We start from the raw sequence: 21987 nt of genomic DNA on the forward strand, positions 1-21987 counted from the left end.
CCTGTAGGCCTTTGAGGCCTAGATTTGTGGATTCCCAGTTTATAGGTTTGGTTGATTGCTGTAGGGTGACATCCAGAAATCAGAGGGACATAATGCCTATCGAAGCCCAAGTTTTCTCAGACAATTTTAGTGTTAATTTCTTAGGAATAATGCAAAGCATTAGTTTGTATAAGATCTTCGAGTAGAACTCAAGATGTAAATCACAACCCAGTAAAGGTCAAAGCAATGTTTATTGAAACAGTATGAAATGCATAGCTGGAATATAACGTCTCTCAGCAGCAGCCATCTGGTCAGACTCTGTGAAGAAGACAGGATGGTGAGGGACTGTCGGGTGGTTTCCTCAGATATACGGTGACTCTGACCTTGATCGTCTTGAATCCCTGGGGGAAAGCAAAACATCCAGGGATTGTTTCAACCACAAGATCGTATAGTGAAGACGCTGGGAACTGTGTGTGCTCTATGTTTTGGAGAAAGAAAAAATTTTAGTAGAGGGGCAACATGATTCACACATTCCACTACAATGATCTGGCCTTACCAAGAGGAAGTGAATGATCCATTTGCTTGTAATCTTTAACTCAATGGTGGGTCGAATAGTTGAGGCCAGCAACAGGCAGACATAGAAGGCAGAACAAGGCAATAATCAATATTCAGGCACATGAAACTAATAATGGTGCAGAGATGGAGGTCAGAAAGATGACAACAGGTTTGGAACCTGCTCATAAGAAAGGCCATGGGACAGGAGTTTATATAGGCAACAGCACAGGTGAGAGTAATCAGCAGCACTAAAGCAGAGGCACAGGTGAGAGCAAAGAGCTAATCAGCAGCAAAGGGAGGAGCTGTGAACAGAGTGGCAACACGAATCATAGCAGGAAACCAGAAAACAAGGAATTTATGATGGTAGGTTTATGAACAATGTCAATGAAACGTCAAGTTAGGCCAGTGAGCCACTTTCAATGGTTTCAGAGTAAACTCTACAGCTGCAGACAATCAGCTATTGTAAAAATATATGTTCTGTAAGTCACAAATTCCTTTTAAAAGAAATTTTATGGCATCACATTCCTACCAAAAGCCAGAGGAACGTACAAAGCGCTCACTCTTTGTTTCAATGAATGGAATTGCGACCACGTTCAGCTATGTGTGTTCTTGATTAATACATGCTTAATATGCTCTTTGAATTTTTGGCAGGAATAAGAAGCCATACAAATGATTTGATCTTAATTCCATTTCCAGTTGAAGCAAAAGGCTGGAGAGCTTTGACAACACTTCTGTGTAGGTTTATGAGTGAAAGAGTGTTTATGCAGAACAATGTATTTTTAAACTCAATACATAAACTATCTGCCAGCCATGCTATTGAAGATTTTCAGCTTTAATTGAGGATCATTGTCCTGTTTTATGATCCATTTTCTGCCAGGCTTCTGCAGCCTTGCTGATAATTTTACATTTGACACAGGAATTGACTCTGTAATCCCCGAATTATCAGCCCTCCACCACCAGGATTGAAAGTAGGTATATTAGAGCTGATGTGCTCCGTCTGTTTTTCCATCAAAAATGGTGTAGAACCCAGTGGGCCAGCAGCCTTACTTTGGTCTGACATATACTGAAAATATTGTTTGAGAGGTAATACGATTAATTGAAAAGTAACTGAGAATTCAAGCCACGTACTTTTTCCTAGTACTGATGTCAGCTGGTGAATATGGCTCCAAAAAAGTCACATTCATCTTCCGACTTAACATCCTTTCACTCAGTATGACAGACTGTATGGAAATGGCCATTTAACCCTGGTTGAAATTGATGACAGGCAACAGTTGCATTTCTCATGTTAATACTGATGTCTTTCCGTCTTTGGCATAGAAAAACGTCTTCAAGCAATAAATAAGCAAACTGCTAAATCTCCTGAATCTTTAGAGGTGGTCACATTTACTGATAATGAAGTTTATTAATCAAGTGCATTTGGTTATTTTCCCTCTTATGGAAGCAGCAAGACCGTCTTACTCCTAACCATGCCTGCATCCTGCTGCAGAGGGGAACATGGAAGGTGCAAGAAAAATTTAAATCCAATCTCAACGTCCAAAAGAGGTGGAGTTTTAAAGAAATATGACTGTATAACTTCTAATTGTCTTTGCATATTGTAAAACATTTCTACAAACACTCCACAAACAAATGCCTTGAAAAACCAGTCTCTGCTTTTTAAAATTGTTCTTATTTTCCTCCCACTTGGCCTACACTTGTAGTCCTCAAAGTATCTGAGTCTTATGTTTCTAAAGACACCTGACCTTTCATGTGGTACCACTGTGGGTGCCAAACACAACACAGCAACACAACCAGGTGCGAAATATGTTGACAGAAAAACAACAGACTCATTCTCACATGATAATAAACCTACAATATTTATTCCAGTTTGTAAGAGTCAGCATCAAACTGTCAACTATAGAAAATAAATACCAAATAAATAGCATACTGACCCAACATTTTCATTAAAAGACATTTCAATAAGAACTGAATAAAAAGTAAAACCACAATATTCTGCTGAATACATATGAGCTCAGAGAAAATGGATCCGTGGATATATAACCAAGCGTGAGTTTTCACCATTGTAGAGTTAAACCACACTTCAGTTAGAGTATAAGACTTCCAACAATTTATGGCAATAAACATTCTTAAAGATATGGACTGCATACGTTCAGTTCAGTTCAAATTAGACAATAACTACATTGAATTTACTTTATATAGCCACATGCTTTTCCACCTTATGAATGTGCCCGACAGCATACAGAGAAAATCTCTGAAATGTAAATAAACCCTAAAGAAGATGGACAAGAGCTTGGCTTTCAATTTTCTTCTCTCCAGCCACGTTCTTCCTGACTTCTTTGTTTTGTGCATATCATTCTTTTACTCATCTGTTCTTGTTTATTTTCCTTTCCTTTAGGTCCAGATTTGAATTGTGCAGCCAGGGACAGCATTTGTAAATAATATCTTCTGCTGAACATGTAGAAACCAGACTTCCAGAGGAATACAAATGTGTTAGACTTCTGAAAAAATTCATACCCCTGAAACGTTTTTCACAACAATCACAACCTTCAACCTGCTTTAATAGGGACTGAATATTATTATTAGTCAGAAAAGCCCGTAATGAATCTGGAGGATTGGCAAATATAAGTTGTGGATTTAAATGTTAAGTTTAGGATTTGTAAAAAGAAAGCCCTTGTTGAAAGAAAGCTGAATGGAGTTTTATTTGCAGTTCACCAGACGCTGTGTGGGAGGTAAAACAAACTTTGATTCAACGATACTTAAGTAGTAGATGTAAACTCCACTTTTTCAAATTTCTGAAACATTTTGAAATCCAAAAATTAACTAAATACACGTGTTTATGTCTTTCAGTGTGACAAAATGCACAAAAGTTCAAGAAACATGTCAAAAATATTCAGCTTCCTTCCGAAAGGAAAATAATAATTTGACAAATTTGATTCCAGCAAACTAAGTTAATCCCCTCAATGGTTCCTGAAAACATCTTGAACTGCAGTTAAGAACAGAGACCATAAACAAGGTGAAAATAACAAACTCAGATGATTAGGATTTTCTTTTTCTGAGAAAGGGAATGCTTGACTGCTGTGGAAATGAGCCCAAAAAAACTGCTATTTCCTGCAAACACAAATGGAACAATTAAGCATTCATACTAATGAAGGAATTATAAAAAGTGCAACAAATGTTCCAGCAAACCATTCCTTCATGGAGCACTGAGTGTTTTTTGTTAGATTTGTGAACCAAAGCTTTTGTATAAAACTAATAACAATGTCCTTTCATTTGCCCCCTTCTCCATCCTTCTTCTACATCTTTTTTACTTGTTCAGTCTCAAGTGTCAAAACCCCATTACACTAATTAAGTCAGCGGACCCTCAAAGAGCTCTCCTTCGAACCGGCGGAGAGAGAGGCAACATGGATAGGATAGATATGCTGAGAAAGAAAGAGATGGATGGAGAGAATTGGTGGATAAGTGAAGGGAGGAGAAACAGGGAAGTAAACTAAGCAGAAAGTCACAAGAAGAAACTTTCAGACAAACACAGAGCTTTTTGACTTGAGGAAATAAGCAAGGCGTTGGCTTAGAGATGTTGCTGTAATTAATCTAAACAAATGAGAGCATTTTCTACATGACTGGCAGCCTGCAGCAGCCTCTGCACTTCCTACAGATTACTGACTTCTCACACCTTCAAAGCATAAACACGCACGCAACCCTTTTTTTTTTTAAAGATTTTTTTTGGCTCTATAGTGGCCTTTATTTGATAGTTAATTGACAGGAAAGTGGGTAGAAGGTCGCCAAGGCCAGGAATCAAACCTGCGACAGCTGCGTCGAGGACCAAGGCTTCCATATGCAGGTTGTGCTTAACCCCTGCGCCACCACAGCACACCCACATGCAACACTTTTTGTTCTGCATGGGTGCCGCACCCAACATTTCAACATTCAGATTGTTTTTCTAATTGATCAACAGAAAGTTGAGAATAAATGAGAAATAGAAGGAAAAGGATACTTGAATTTTATTTTTTTTTTTTTTACAGACACAAATCTGACAAGTAAAGGTTTAAAGTCATCCAATTTTGCTCTGATACCTCAAGAGAAAATCCAGTGTAACCAGTTTCAGTTCAACCCGCCATCTATATAGTCATGGCAGCCCACCTGAGCAAACAACCTGGACAAGAAGGGCAGTAACTATACTTACTCGGTTACTTCAGTAACTTTTTGGGGAAAAAAATACTTTTTTTATTATAAAATATTGCGGTTCTTCTGCGAGTGAAATTTCTGACTGAATAAAATTCAGTCAGAAATTTTGGGGACTGAATATTCTCCACATATGAGATGGGGGGAATATTTATTTAAAATGGGGTTAAAATTTTTGTTTTAACCAAAAATTCACCAGATACAGACACACAACTGCAGTTTTTATTAAAATTTCATAAGTTTTACACTGAAAAAAATTATTTGGATTTTTTTTTTTTGTTGGTTATTTTGTAAATATGTTATTTATAATAATTTTCATTTTGTTCCTAAAAATAAAACAAATTTCACATAATTTTACATTTTGGTCCATCTGAAGATGCAATTTTAAAATATTACCTGATTGATATTTTTGATCACTTACTCAGTACTTGAGAAGCCAAATACTTTTTTACTTCTAAATAAGTAATTTAATCAATGGCAACTCTTTACATTTACTTGAGGAAATATATGTTCATCAAGATGTCAGGGACGGCATCCGCTCACCCTTAAAGCAGTTCACTGAAATCAACAAACCAGAAGAAGAAAAAAAAAAAGACAGATTGGAGCTGAAGGGGAAGTGGCACCACAGTGATTGGAGAAGGCAGAGACCTGATTAGCGGCCGGTAACCGGCACTTTGAGAGGAAAACCTCGTGAACATGTGAAAAGGACAGGTGTCAGGACCCCATGACAAAGGGCCAGCTGCAGAAGAGCTATGGACACTGAAGGGTACAGGGGTGGAGGCATCAATAGATTAGGAGCCTCAGGAGCAGCAGTGCTCAGAGATCTTCTCCTACATTATTATTCTGAGCCTGTTTTTTACACACACAAAAAAAGCAACCCTCCTCTTTTTTTTTTCTTTGGAGGGTGATGTCATCTCTATATGGATCCTTTGGTCAGCTGCCATCATCACTTACATCTTTGTCACTGTCACCATCTGCACACACATATCCACTTAGCCTCTGAGCGACCTACATTTTAATGCACATTTGCTGCAAAGGACACAAATATATCTGTATTATTGGATAGGCGGAGCCAGCCTAGAAGGAACTGCAGTGGAGCAGCCACAGTTCAGGATCTACTGAGGCAAGAAGAGCTTTATGACTTGTTTAGACTGACCAGCCTTACCACTTGCAGCGGTGTGGAGGAGCAGCGCATTCCTTTTTAATATAGCAGAGTGCTTCCAGAGGTGGCTTACCATATGAGGGAGGGTGGAGCCATAAATCATTTCAAATCATTATGAATTCATGGCCGAAAGTGGAATGCTGCTGGGATGTGTATGTGCGGCTTTTCTTTGGGCCCTTTTCCATCTTGAATCTAAAAACGTACGCCGTCCAAAAGGGGCCCGCAGCTGAGTTTAATTACAGAACCGGCCACCAATAGAGGTGCAGGTAGGCAAACACTGATATGCAGCCATCACTTTTTCTTAAAAGTGCAAACCAGAGCCAATGCAGGTCTTATTACGCAGCAAATATTCAGATGAGTGTGTGAGGAAGGGAACTTCATCAGGGGTGGTTGCAGGGCGAGGCAGAGCAAGTGGAAACAAGCGCTGCAGTAGCTTCCCCATCGTCTGTCAATTGATTGAGGAGGTCATTTGAAAGTCAGTCTCTATATCTCTCTCTCTGCCACCCATGTGCGACCCACCCTGCGACCCACTCCCATTCCTGTCCGGAATTACTACATGAGCCAATTAAAGCAAACCTGCCAAGCGGCTCGGCGTTCTGGGCTCGTAATTTTTAACTCATTGTAATTAAAATAGTTACAGCAGCAGCGGCGGCGGGAGAGAAGCAAGGATGTGGATGTGTTGGCTAATAAGGTGCTGTTTGACTGATTGACAGAGAAAAGGTGGGGCAGGGGCATGAGGTGAATGAGGGCTGGGGACAAAAAAGAAGACAAAAGTCAGAGTGTAGAGAGTGATTGAAAAGATGAGGGAGAATGAAAAAGAGGCTGGGTGAGGGGGGAGTAAGAGAAACCGTTGTGTGTCTGTGTGAAGAGGGAGGCTAACATGTCAACATGGCCCCCAGGGAAGCACTAACAAGATGAACTAATTGTGCTGGTTGTGTTCTCTTGTACAATCAATCAGTCATCCCAGAGAGGACACCAGAGGGAAAAAGGAGGAAGATGTGTGTTTGCTTGAGTACTGCATACGTCTTTTTTGTTGTTGTTTAGAAAACATGATGATGCAGAACAGTAGTAAGTTGCAGTTTATATCTGTGTGTAGACATGACAACATTTTATGTTATTTCAACTTTACTTTTAAAGAATCATAATGCAGAATCCAGAATTTGTTATGAATGTGACCCTTTACAACAAACTTGGAAGAGCCAATTGCCTACTTTTAATTATTGGGAATATCACCACGGTGCTTCTTTTGGGATCAATTCCAAAGTCACTTTGTTTTTTTTGTTTATTTATATAAACTGGGCTTTAACTCTTGCCCAGTGTTGAGGAACAAAGCATTTTAAGTGAAATATTCCTCCAAGATTATGCCAGAAGTTTCTTTTTTGTAAAAAAGTGAATGAATGCAACTTGTTAGAGGTATTTAACTAAATACGATTGGGGTATGGGCATAATTTGAGCCTGTGTGCCTGGTGTTGATTTAAGAAAACACAATAAATCCTAATTCGTTGTTTTTAATAAATATCTACAGTTGTTTGCATATTTATTTATAAAACAATATATAAAAAAAACTGCAATCCAGAGTTTGCAACAAATGTCAGGTCACTCTTTTACATCACGGTGGAGGAATTTTGTTCCACTTCTCTTTGCAGAATTGTTTCAAGTCAACCAAAGAGGATTTCTCAGCATGACTCGTCTGTTTTAGGCCTGTTAAGACTGTTAATTTACATATACTTAGGATGGTTTTTGTAGCTTTTTCCCTCAATAAATCCAATTACAATTTTAAAATTGCACAAATTTGTGACAGAACCATTACTCAGTGAACTTCAAAATACACGGATCTCTGTGTCTGTATCTGATGTAGAAGCAAAGTCTGTCCACCTTGCTGTGTTGTGATCTCAGTTCAGGACTGAAAGCAATTTTATGTCACAATTAGGACTTGTTAAAATATCACCTACTCTTGCCTACAGAAAACAGCTGAGTCTGGATGTTGACATAGAAATGCTGCGGCACTCAAGTTCTTCATTTGCATCCTGTTCATTGCTGGTTGCCTGTTTGATTCTTTTATGCTCCCTGTGAGCATTACTGTGGCTTTCAGAGCAGCAAGTCAAATATACACACAGAGACGTGGAGAGAAATGAAAGAAACCAGGAGGGATTAGTTAATAGTTACACCTCGTTTGGATTCTTTTACTTCAATTTTCCCTCCTTCTCTGTCCTCCTTCCCCACTGTGTCGATTTCCAAATTCTCCATTATGGGTCCAATAAAAAAGCGTGAAATGAGAACATAATTGGGTTTTAATTTGACTGTGGAGTTCCAGCTACCCACTGACAGAAGCTCATCCTGATCGCTGCTCACCATCACATTAAGACAAAGAGGATGAGAGTAAAGTGCTTCAATAAAATAACATTTCTTTTTTCTTAAAAATTTCTGTTAACATCTAAGGGCTGTACGTTTTAATATATTTCATTGTCTTTGAGGAACAAACAGAGAGGAGCCATGGGTATACTTCTGCGTATCTACACTGAATATCAATTAGGGACAGCATGAATTGGAGAAGCAGCCAAGAGGCCAATTGTTACTGTGGCAGAGCTGCAGAAGATCCACAGCCCAGGTGGGATAATCTGTTGACAGGACAACTTTTAGTCATGAACTCCAGAAATCAGAATCATCAAAAGTCCTTTTCACAGTTCCCCACAAGCCATGTAGGAGAGAGGTCACAGATCTCAGGTCAGATGAGAGCAAAATCGACTGTTTTGGCCTACATGTGGGAGGGAAACTGCAAACCAGTAAGATCCAAAACATCATTTACTTCCAATGTCCTTTTTATTTACAAGTTCTCAGATGTAGAACAGTTTCTCAGCTATAAAATATTAACAAATCTTTAGAGTTTTTAATTCCCAACTGAATTAAAAACTTGTCTGAAAGAAAACTAAATATGTGAACGCTGATAGATACCAACTTACTTTGTTGCCGAGAATTAGTTTTCTCTAATATGCGTTTTCATGTACGTGTTAATGGTCACAGCATTTTAGCATCTCTGTGTGTGATGGGAATCTTTCATTTTAATTTTGTTGCCTTTTTAAAAAAGGTCCAACCAAGAAATGGGTTTGTAAACTAACCTGTGGCTAGAAGACCTTTGTACGAAACAAAGGTTGGTTTGTTCTCAACACTGTTCACTGCTGTCCTTGTTGATGAATTGAACATTCATGTGTTAGAATAACCCAGCCAAAGTGTTAATCTAGTGATAAATCTTGAAAACGGATCTCTACCGAGGCTCTCGGCAACAGAAAATTAGCCACAATAATTCATTACTCATGATGATATTTTGTAATAAATTTAGACCATTGTTAATTGTCTATGACAGAAATAAAGGTGAGTTATAAAACACCAAATTTATTAGAAATAATAAATTTGGTGTTTTATTATGAGCTCTACTGTAAGGTTTATTCTAAACTAGTTACATCCCTTTTCTCTACACGTTCTGATGTTTTCTTGTATTGCATGCCCTGATTCAATTATGTGTTAATGTGCATACTTAATAGTATTTTTCCATCCACATCGCATCTCTTGATTATTCTCCCACAACTCTGCTATTTTCCAAAGCTATTAACCATCTAAATTTGAATATCTTAACACATTGTTGCTCATGTTTTTGTCCACAAACTCAATTTCTTTTGTTGACTTAATCCTGGTTGGTAATTAGAACCAGATTTAAACAGTTCGTCAGTCATTCGTTTGCTTTATCACGTAAGATAAACACATACAAATTAAGGTGAGTCACAGTCATCACCGCCTCACCTCGCTCTTCTCAAATGTACTCGAACAGGAAATGCGTCAATTCACAGAAATGTTGAAATCATACAAAAAAATACACTTATTAAAAAGTCAAGTGAATAAATTTACTTTCTCTTATCATTATTAGTACTTTACATCTCATGATGACAAGTGAGGCAGTGCTTCCCCTGACTGGAGTGCAATAGGTGTTAGGTAATTATTTAAGCATGATTCATTCAGGGTCTGTTTGCTCCTAATATATCTGGTAACATTTGTTGTTTAATGCAGCATAAAATGTTTTAAAAGCTAAAGAGGTGGCCAAGTCAATAAGAAACTACAGCTGAACTGTTTCATTGCCAAAACATCAAAAAGTCAGACAGGATCAAGTTTTCCAATGAAACTTTGTGACTGAGATGAACAGACTTGTCATTATCAAAGGTCTATGTTTGCTATGAACCCAAAGCAGAAATATAGCTTTGAATATTTTATTTATGTATCTCAAGGCATATGGCTATCGCTCATCAATATTAAGACATATTGCATACATTGCAGCCCTAGTATTAAACAATCTTTGTTAAATATGGAATTATCCACTTCAGGTTTGATTAGTTTTGTCATTTCATATCTTGAAAAACAGATTACGATATCAGCACAGACTTATTAGAACCAGTGAAATGGGCCTTTGGTTCAAAGGTCATAGAAAACCTGGCATGTGGCTAAAGTTTAGCCAATAGCTGTATTTTGAGTGCTTAGAAATCAGGTGTAGCTTCTTTTTTTCGCTGAAGTTCCCAAAATGCTGCCAGATACAAGATGTGAAAGAGGTGGAGATTTATTCAATACTTTTACTACAACCAAATGCAGTCAGACAGTAGCACTGCAAGAAAAGTCAAGAGCTGCAATCTTTCTTACTTCCAAACAACATGTGAAAAGGACAAAGGAAATGATTGCAGATTTCAGAGGAAGCAGAAATATGTGAACCAAAATTTCTATGAAGGGAAAAGAGGTGCAGATGAGGAAGGTTATCAATACCTTTGTGTCATTATCTAGGGTCTAAGTCTGTTGTTCAATTTTTTTCTTTGGACAACAGAAAAGACTGAAGATGCAAAAGTGATGCATATTAAAGGAACAGGAGAAGCATCAAAGCCAGTGACCTTAAAAAAATCTGAACTGTTTCAAGAAACAGTGGAGGATGTCCTTGAAGAGAAAGATGCCTCATAACATGAAAACATGATGAACAGTCCTGAGCAAGAAATCCCTCTGTCTTTAGCCGGAAACATCTTCTGACTTGTTGCACAGACTGCAACAGCACATTCATCTTTCTTCTCCTAGCTGCCATCACCACATACAGAGTAAAGAAACTCAGATAATACATGTATGACTGGATGAGCTTCACTTTTTTTTTGTTAAGTGCTCTGAGATGAAGTGTTGTGAGTTGGTTCTCTGTAGATAAACTGAATTGAAACATTGCAGTCTCAGCATCGTCTGATTTCTCTGTGGAGTTCTATTAGTATTTAAGTATTTTTCCATCCCAGGTGAATTATTTATACAGTTGAGTTACTCCTGTAGGTTCAGAGGGGACAAAAGTAGGGTTTTTTTTTTCAGTGATAAAAGCTCACAAAGCCTTCCTTGAAGCACTCCACTTTTAGAAACTCAGTTGTTTGATCATGACAGTGTGCAACCTCTGCATTTGTCATCATTGTTATCTCTGCAGAACACATAGGTTGACTTTTCCTGCTTCTCCTCTGTTGACACAGTGCTACGTTACTGCACACATTACAGCATCCTCCTGGGAGGATTTTCTGCATGTAATAGTCAGACTGTATATCACACTGCGACATTGCACTCTGCACAGAAAGACTCACACTCAGACAGTCGGACTTCACTGCTCCTCTTGGCAAGTTAAACCAATGTGAAATGAAAAGGAAAAACAATCCCTCGCTTTTCAATCTGTTTAATCTACACCGTCTCCAATCTCCATTTCATCTCCTCCCTCCGTTTCTCCTCATGCAATCTCTTCACCTTTCCCCCTTTATTACTAATCTCTCCACCTCTCCTTCCATCCATTTAACAAGTCTTTACCCATCCTCCGCTTCTGATCCAATGCACACACACACCCTGTCCCCCAGGTAACACACACACTGTACCTCTCTCCTTTTCTCATCCCTTTCCACCAATTGATAGGCTGAGTGGAGTCAGTTCAGGGCTGTAACCCCCTCACACTCCCCACCTCCCCTTCCACTCAATCCATCTTTTCTGAAAACCATAAATACCCGTTTTCATTTACATCAGTCCAACGAAGCCAGCAGCTGAGGCAAGATTACATTAAAGCAAAAAAAAAACAAACAAACTAAAAAGTGTATGCCTGTCTCTCCATGGTTGTGCACTTGCAGTCGACCCATCGTATCATATTAGCTTTTTCCCCCTTGGATGGCACAAATGTACCTCTGTGTCTGTATGAGGAGTATTTGTGGAAAACAGAGTTTTAAGTTCAGAGATAAATGTGAGAAGGTCTAAATTCATGCAAAAGAAAAGCAAGGCTGGGGTGCAGGTTGGTGTGTAGGTATAGTTGTAAATCAGTCTGATGGCAGCTGTAATTAAATTGTATGTGCTCCCAGAGATCACATCGCCCTCCTCCCGTCACTGCCTCAGTGTGCGTGTCTCCATTTTCGTAGATGGTCAAGATATTCAGTTCACATATAAGGTTCTGTTTGGACTTCACACAATCAAACAAGCTCTTGCTTGCTGTCGACCTCTTCTTAATAATCTTGTTTTTCTATTTAAATGCGTCTCTTATCAGGTACTAAAATTAATATCACATTAGAGTCTTTTAAAATCACATAAACCTTTTGGACTTTTATGTGACCACAAAGTAGCACATAATTCTGAGATTAAAGAACGTGTGGCTTTTAATTGTTTCTGTAAATAAAGCATTATGGCATGCATTGCTATTCCCGTGAGTCAAAACTTTAATTAAAATACAGCTACAAGTGTCTCGTGGTATAGTATCTCTACAAACTTTGCAAATCTGAAGACAAATTTTCTTTGCGAAATAGCTCCAGTTCAGTCAGACTGAGCTAGAGCTACAGTTCTTAAAGTAATGGGAGAGATTCTCATTTAGATTTAGTTGGACTTTGAGTGAATCATTTACCACATGAATATGCTTCAATCATAACCATATTTTACTCTGGTTGTGTGTTCAGGGCCAATATCCTCCTCACAAGTAAACTTTGATTCCATTCTCCAGTCTTTTACAACATGTTTTTTTCCACCACTATTGCCCTTTATTTAGCTCCATACATCCTCCCATTTACTTTGACCAGTTTGCTGTCCCTGCTTAAAGAAATTCCCATAGAATGATGCTGTGGCCACCATGTTTCACCATTGGGATGTTATGTTAACCGGAAAATGCAGTGATAGTTTGCTGCCACCTACAGGATTTTGTACTTAGCTAAAAACTTCTGTTTTGCTACTTTGCTTCACATGTTTGCCATGTTTCCTCTATGTCTTGTGTTGTGCTTTGCTTTACCAGTAGGTTTTATGTTGTGTCGTGCCAGCAGATTCTCCCACCTGAGCTGTGGATCACTGCAGATCCTCCAGAGCTAAGCCTTTCCCCACAAACGTGGAACATTTGCAATTGTGCCAAATTCCTCCTGATTCAGTTTATAGACTGAACAATGTTTTGTGAGCTTTTCAAAGCTTGGAATATTGTTTTATAACTTAACCCCTTTAATTTTGTCAGAACTCTCTCCCTGCTGTGATCTCTGGTCTTCGTGAAGCTGTTTGTTTTCTAATGATCTCTAACAAACCTGAGACCTTCACAGAACAGACGGATTTGCACTGGGATTAAATTACACATAGTTGTGCTCTATTAACTAATAAGATGATTTCTGGAGGCGATAGAAGGGATTTAAGAGTCAGGGAGGTCTGCATGTTTTAGTAAGAATCTAGACAGCAATCCAATCTGCTATATCTTCACTAACTGTGCAGCACAAACTGATTCAGTTTAACACAAAATGTACAAATTATTCAATTCAGTTCCCTTCCCAACTGAGTTTATAAGAAACAGAAAAACTGAAAGGTTGAGCAGGTTGAGCCTCCACTCGGCGATCCGCTGTAGTTTCTTTTGGTAAAGTGAGAGGGACTGGCTGTGTGATCACAGCTAGCGCTTGAAGTTGGCATTTGGAAGACTGACAAGATGATGGGATTTTTATTATTCACCGTTATGAGCCTACAGTTATTGTGTTGTTATTCCTTAATTATGCTAGAATGAAATTGTCTTTTTGATAATTAAAAGGAACATCCAGAGTTGAATTTAATGTTCTGGCTTCTCTGGTTCTCCATCTGTGGCTATTACACATCCCCACTCATGCATGAGAGTGGGAAGTCCAGTATATGGATTCAAAACATATCCTGGGACAACTGGGATGTGCAAAGTATATGTACCAGTTTGCATTTGTAAGATGAGAGTTTTGGCTTTTTCTGATGACTGGGAGCGAAAATTTGGATGCAGTCAAAGAACTTAAAATCATACACTAAAAATATATCATTCAGTTGGATAAGCTGAAACAGAATTTCAAAACTTTTTTTTTTCTGCCTTCCCCCATATTAACAAGTCTAGTTTTCTCATTTTTATCCTTTGCCGACTTTAACTTTAGGTCATGATGAAGACGCGAATGAAAAGTGTCAGAGTGTTGTAATCTACTGTCAGCCACTCAAGCATGTTTGTATAAAACTAGCAGTCAACACTGTCTACAAATGTAGAAAAAAGGAGCATGTAAAGGCATAACTGCATAAAAGATCTGGGGTTAAAAACTGTAACAGTCATCTGATCTCCACACATTTGCATCGTTGCTGAAAGCATGCAAAGTGAAAGCCACTGCACGGTGTTCAATTCTCCACATACAGTAGTTAATGTTTACAGCTTGTTCTGATCTCTGGAAATATATTTGTTGTTATTTCAGACACGGTTAGCCACCATCCGATTTTCCTACTCATCCATCATCGGTATTGGTGTAGTTCTATTCCACCAAATGGGGCAATCAAAGCTGCAGGGAGCTGCAGGCTGTCCTCCTGCCATGCCTCATAAGTCCTTTGCCTTCAGTCAGTCGGGTGTGGAGCTCCAAAACTGTCAAAGAGAGGAGGATCAACATCTTGCAGACCGATTTCAATGAATTACACAAACACCAATAATTAATAACCCCGTCTTCCCTCTGATTTTTAATTGTCTGTTGATTCCCTTGTCAATATTTCAGGTGCTGTTTGATGTTGGAGACAGCTAACCGGACACTCAGTCAGGATAATAAGGAAAAAAATTGATTGGAACGCTGATATTGAGCTGATAGACATAGCATAACTTACACACACAAACCATAAAATATTCCTCATGAATAAACAATAGTTTGCTGCACAAATATTAGATACAGAAAATGAACGTAAGACATCTGCCCCACCCAATTTATACAGTCTTTGCCCACACATGGGTACAAACGCCGCTGGCAACAAAACTCAAACTAGATTAGGCCCCCTGCTGACAACACCTGTCAATACAGCCTCGTCTAAAGGATGCAGCTGATGCCGAGCGATGGTTTTTACACACCTTCACCCAGACACAAACAGGCTGTTTCATCCTGATTTTATTCGATCGTTTTCAATTTTTACACCTTAAAATATCCAATATGCTTCTTCACTAAACTCTGATTGTTTCCTTTCAGAAGGTTCCACTCATTTTAAATGTATTTTCCCCCTCTTTGCCTCTTTATTTTCATCCTAAGTGCCTTTTGATATTAACAGAGAGCCTTAATTCTAGTTTCCATGGTTTTAGTTACCATAAATAACAGTATATATATTTTTTGTTTGTTTTACTGACAACTAAACATATTCTCCAGCCTTCTGATGTCAAACTGCAAAGTAACTTCATTAGCGCGATCATAGTTACCTTATACAAGTCACTATGAAAAAATACATGTCTGGTTATTCAAGTTACCTGAACTCATTGCAATCAGCATGATTTGTGTATATGTTCACTGAAATAATCTCCTTCCTTAAAGCTGCTGCCTGCAACTTTTAGAAAAATATATTTCTTAAAACTATCACTATGTCCTGACAGAATAATATGAATCAATCAGAGTCAGAAGGAGGTTCTTAGTGCTGTCAATAATGCTTGTGTTCACACCCCCACACACAGCTAGTTAGCATGGAAACTATGGCAGCTGATAAACAGTTTTCCTTTTATGCTAAGTTATTTTTTCCCATTAGCACAGCTGCAGCGCATACATGAGTTTGATTGACAGAGCTCAGACCTACCTCTCGTCTCTGATTGGTTGTTTTTGACTGGAAGCGGTGTATTTCTGCAGATAGCAGTAGGACCACAAGCAGGAGGCAGAGGACCTTGATTTATTTATTTTTTTTACAGATTATCTATCTAATGTTATACTGCATTTCCACCCTTTATTAACACGGTTATGAATGTGAATTTAGCATATGAATTTCGATTATAGAGATGGTGACTCAAGTTTTAACGTTGGTCTAACGTTGCACCTCAGTCACAAAAACTGCAACGTCAGATTTGACTTGGACTCCTGCACCAAAGACTTGGTACGCTACATCTTGTCTAAGAAGGAATGATGCTGTTTTTGTTTTCTTTGTCTTTGTTTTGTTTACTTCAGTAGCAGAGAGCACACCTCTTCCTAATATTTCTTCATGGGGCATCATTTGCAGTGAAAAATTAAGTAATGCTGCCTTTTTGGATACTTCATGCAGAAACACCAGCAACATTTTCCTACGAGTCAACCTGGCAGCTGAGTGTTTGTGTGTCTGGGCGTGAGCAGCTGTTGGAGCCAGTTTTTGCAAAGTTTTTGTGAGGACAAAATATTGATAGCTTGATCTGTCTCCACTGACTTTACACTTGACGATGAGGTCACTCAGGAATATTCACTGAGGTCTCATCAAAGCGATAAAATTGGCTTGAAATTTCATTTTTTTATGGGAGGGAGGTATAGGTCTAGCTATGTTCTGTAACACTTCAGGTAAATAGCTAAAATGTTAGCTAGATGTTATTCAGTGAAACTGCACTAAAAAAACAAACAAAAAAAAAAACACTAAAAGCTCGTTCCAAATTCTGTCGGCACTGATGGGATGATAATAAAAGGGTTGAAAGTGACCACAGTTACAAATGTAGTCTAAATGGACGGACTGGCTTTCAATCTCAATTTCAGACTCAGCATTAAAATTTGTAAATGAGAACAGCTGTTTTTGAAATTCAGCCATTGTAACATACAGCTTATGTGGGCACGGACAACAAGACTGAATAAAACAGATTATAGGCATTAGCATAAACGATATGTCGCTTTGTGAATGACGTCATGAACTAAATACTGTTTTAAACTTTTTTTTCAGCCAAAACATGTTGAATGAAGGGGAACTTGTTCTTGCTGGAGCTGTGAACTTTAAGAATCTCTGGATAGTGAACTATACGCATGAATCAATTAATCTCTGCATTTACAGTATTTCTGTAGTCCAGTTTTTGGAAGTGGGATATTTCAGATTGACATTGAAAATAGATACAACATAGATTAAATTGAAATAAAGTTTGTTTTTTGTTAGATTTTTTTTAAACAGAAGAAAGTTTGTAAACAGCCTCAATAAAACAATATTGTGATAGCGTGCTGAAGGAGAAATGTCACAAAAGGCAAGTGATTCTTAAAGAGACAGAGGCCATTTTCAAGATGTCAGATAGAGCAATGATGAAAAGATACATTTTTTTAAGTTGTTTTTTTAAATGTATATTAAATGTAAGTGTTTTTTTTTTATTTCTTTAGAACAACTAAAGGTAACAGTTACTTGATTGTGGTATGAAATAGCACTATGTGCTTGGAAAATATACATCTCAATTGTCAGAACCTGGCGTGGAGTTAAGTTCAGCACAAATGAAAATACAACTTCTGTGGGGGCTTTTTTTAGTGCATGTAAATGCACATCATGGCCAGATTAATTTTGGTCTCATGTAAATGATACATTCAGATTTTTTTATTCCAAGTACATTTTATGCAATCATGGAACTTTTCTAATGTAAACTTAGCTAAGGTGAGGGGAAATCCAAGGGCTAAATCCAACAATGAAGGAGGAATAAAAAAAGAAGCAGAGTTGAAGAAATTCAAAAACCAAATAAAGCTCTGAACAAAACACATACAAAGAGAAAACCAACACAAAGAATAATAAGGCGGCAAAGCACAGTGGATATTTTATTGGACCCTTTGCAGTGCATTCAGTGATATCCTGTGAGCAAGTCATTTCCAGTATGTGATCTCGGCCTCATTGCTTGTATTGAGTTCATAAAGAATAGATCATCGCAGCAGACTATTAATCCTAGATGTGTGAGTGAAGTCTCACATTTCCTGTTTTCTGGTGGTCATGGATTCAATTTCCTCATGTTCCTTCATCTCATAATTGAACGATCCCTATGAAGAATATTAAGTTGGTGTCTTTTCCCTTTTCTCCCCTGCATGGCAGGAGGTGGCAGTTTTGTCCCAGTTGCTGCAGACTGGGAGGAGAAGGATTCCTGAAGTGTTTGGAGGGAAGCATGGCATATGGCATGTGTGTGGATGACTGCTGGCAGAAGCTGCAATGCTGAGAGATCACTGTGATGCTGCTACGAAACATCCAGCTGCCTTAAGGCCAACGTCTCTGTTTATGCCAAAGACCAGCAAACCCACCGACTCAATGACCGTCAAGGGTCATTGCATGGATCTTTTTAGCTTTGAGAGTGAAATTGGAAAAAGTTTGAGGTTTAAAGGGGAATTATTTGAGGTCAAGTCTGTGTCAACGTACTCTTTTAAAGGTGTAATTAAAAATGTGTGAATATTGTGTCAAGGAGTGTTACGAGTTCAAGTGTAATTATTTTTCTCTAAAAGTATATTCATTGTCAGTATGAATGTCGTACATTTAAATATTTTAACTTTTTTTGGTGGGGGACAAATTAATTATGAATCATACGACTTCAATGATTTGAAAGGAAAAAGAACAACTATTGTGTGTTTGGGTTAATGTTTCAGTGAAATGAAAGTCTTAACCCTTTGTGGATTAGAAACATCTCAATGAAATCTAACTTGTGGATGCAATGGTTTTCTTTTAAAATTACTTGAGCTGTTTTTTGAATTATTAACTCATTGGGACAAAAAACAGTCAAACTGAATCAGTTTTAGATGAAAGACATTCTTGTCCTACCAGAGTAAATGCAATCACAAGAGGAGTAAATACATTTCTTTACACGTGTGTGTAAATCTATGCTTGAGAAAAATAATATAGTATATTGTGAGGAGTGACAGTGATGTTTTGTTTGTGACTCATGAACATAACCATTCTAGCTTATTTGTTATATTTAATGAGAAAAAGTTCATATTCCTAAATCAACACCCTGACGAACTTAGCGATTATGTTTCATCTTCTCTAATTCACCTCACCTCTCATCCAAAATACTAAGTAATAAGATACATCTTCTCTTGAGTCAACAACATTTCATGAATTAATGTTTGCCTTGAGGAATAATCTGCTGTTTCAGTCCTGCTGTGATTGTGATGTGAGATGGGGAACTCAAAGTACGTGACACACATATATTGCGTCGTCTTTTCTTTTTACCAGGTTCCAAAATGACTTTTGTCTAACTGTAGGTGTAAAACTCATTTAACTGCCTCATTATTTATTACAGATGTAGTCAAAATTAAAAAAGCTCATAAAAAGCTAAATACACCACAGAAACCCTAAGAACACACATTAAGAACAGGGTTACTACTTTAACCCAGATGCTGGGTTTATGCTGTTAGGAAGGAGGTTAGAAGGTTTTGGCTAATTATTTGCTCATAAATTGTGACCCAGATTGCTTGGTAAGAGACGAGACTTAATGCATTATATTATGACTTCAGTTCTTGCTAAATGGATGAGGATCATATTTGTGCTCACTTTTCAGAACAGCATCAAGCCTAATGCAGGTTAGAAACAAAATGATTTCATTTCGTTCAGTTCGCAGAAGAGCCACTTCCCTCTGGTCTTACTGACTGCTGGTTTGTTCCTCTGATGATAATCTGATTGTGATCATTTCCTGGAATCCAGTGACACAAATTACAGTCGCCCACTTATTCTTCAGTCAGCTTTGACTCCACTCTGATCTTTTTCAAATCCTGCTGTGTACAACAAGCTAAATCAACTTTCCTGAGACGCTTTTTGTTATATATGGGTTTGTCATTTCTAGGCACTAAAGACAGAATTGTAGTTAGTTTAGGTAGTAAGCGGTTCAGGTCATTTAGACCTTTACAAAGCTGCAGCAGAGTTACAGTGAAGTGATTAAGTAATGTTTCATGGTATTGCTTATTTTCAGAGACTGAAATTGAAACAAAAAATAAACCAGATGATTCCAGAGACTTTCTGATCTAAAATGTAAAGTACAGTCCTCACATCATCGGTCTACCTCTGGGCTCAGTGCAATCTAAAATAATTGGCCTCTGTTTTTAGTGCACATGACTAATATGTACACATATCATGTACACGATGAATACCACAAACATCTCTTTGTACTACTAATCTTTAACTGGGATTGGACTTAAGGGAGGTTAATTTGTGGACTTAAGAGGCAGATATCTGACATTGCATATAAGCACAGGAGCAGAAATCGGAGTAGAAACAAATCAAGCTGGAGGAGCAACATGAATCCTGCAATGAGGGGTAGATTCAAGATTACATTATTATAGACTAGAGGAAGGAAAAGCGAATGGTTGGCAGGAGGGCAGCTGTGTGTTTAACGCTGTGACTGACTGATGTCACGAGAGGCGACGGTCAGACCAGCATCAACTTTCACAATAACAAACCGTTTCCAGCTTACCAAGGAATCTCCTGTGGCAACACTCTAGACAGGCACAATGAAGGTAGACATAAAACACAGGTAGAACATATTAAACCCATGAAATACTTATTTTTGCCAGGCGGTATTGGATGCACAGCAGCTCAGCACTCTCTAGAGTGAGTCGGCTATATTTATGAGGAGAAAAGCAAAAACAAGCAAAGATCATGCTGAACATGTAAAACTCTGCACCTGTTTTTCTTACGAGATTCACTGAATCAAAGAAGCTTTCACTTTGCAATATTTGTTGCTGTAAGTAACTATAAGGCCACTCTAAATCAGGACAGGTTTTACTGCTAACTTCAGCCTTCCTCGCCTCACTTTGCTTCCACCTGGCCCACACTCACTCACTCCGTTCTGGATTACTCCGGAGTAAACAGATTGCCAGTCGGCAGTCATTGCACCACCTACACCAGGCATACAAGACATGATGTATCCATGCTTTCCTGCTACGCACTCCCAGCTCATCCATCCAAATGTTGAAGTTGTCCTATTTTTAAATGTAGCCTCAGTTCCTGCTCTTAGCCTGGCTGCTTCAAGGTTCAACATTTTGTGTTCAGAGTTGGTATTCTGCAGACCTTCGCTGTAGTGAGCGGTTATTTGATTTCTCAACCCTTTTTGCCCATTTCCTAGCACCTCTGACACCAATAAGGCATTTTTATCCAGGCACATAGACATTTTCTATGTTTTTTTTGGGCCAGTATAAAGTACAAAAACAATTTTGAGTGAAAACTTTTTAAACAGTTTCTGAAATATTTAGACCAGTTAATCTGTTTGACCTCCAACAAGTTGTCGTAACAACCTCCAGATACCTAAATGCATTTAATCCAGGAGGCCCAGATTAACACTGTCAGATTTGATTTCAACACTTTTAAAGTGTCTATATGGGTCCACACCAGAAAGTGTTAATTTAACTCTTTTTGGAGAGTTAGTACCTTAACTCTTACAAAGTGTCAAATATCAAATCTGCTGGAGTTAATAATTTAACACTTACTAACACTAATTCAGTGTTAGATCTTAATATTAACTCTCACAGAGTACTTCTTTAACTTCTTAAGAGTTATTTGTAATTAATATTAAATAAGTACTTTATTGTTTTGAACTTTAAAAAAGTCTTTGGAAAATAAATCTTTAATAAAGAGGCACTGATTTTCTCAAGTGCATTTATTTCAAAACGTGCACCATAATTACAAAACATATTACAACGTGGAATAATGTGCATGTTTCACATGTCACATATCGCTTATTAAAAGGTCCAACATATCAGCTGTGCAATACAAAATGCAGTATGCTTTTTCTTCAATACCATATGCATGAAATTGTTCAAAGTACAAGGTGGAGAAAGTAAAGCCTGTATCAATGCATGCAGTTTATGTAATATGATAAGAGTACATTTTCTTTTAACAGGTAGATTGCCAGATATTACAGTACATAACAGACCAACCTGATAATCAGA

At 38.0% G+C, this 21987-nt stretch overlaps 1 long non-coding RNA gene across 2 annotated transcripts; it reads right to left on the reverse strand.

Moving 5' to 3' along the window:
• Positions 1–211: 211 nt before the first annotated feature.
• LOC103474906 (uncharacterized) lies at positions 212–603 on the reverse strand. Of its 2 annotated transcripts, none has more exons than XR_535254.1 (2): positions 536–603; positions 212–380 (listed from the first exon to the last, which is right to left on the reverse strand). It is a non-coding gene; the product is annotated as an uncharacterized LOC103474906 (long non-coding RNA). The 2 variants fall into 2 exon arrangements; XR_535255.1 differs by having other exon boundaries at positions 212–457; positions 536–597.
• Between the last annotated feature and the right edge of the window lie 21384 nt (positions 604–21987).

Source organism: Poecilia reticulata, linkage group LG13 (assembly GCF_000633615.1).
Source record: "Poecilia reticulata strain Guanapo linkage group LG13, Guppy_female_1.0+MT, whole genome shotgun sequence".
NCBI classification, from domain to species: domain Eukaryota; kingdom Metazoa; phylum Chordata; class Actinopteri; order Cyprinodontiformes; family Poeciliidae; genus Poecilia; species Poecilia reticulata.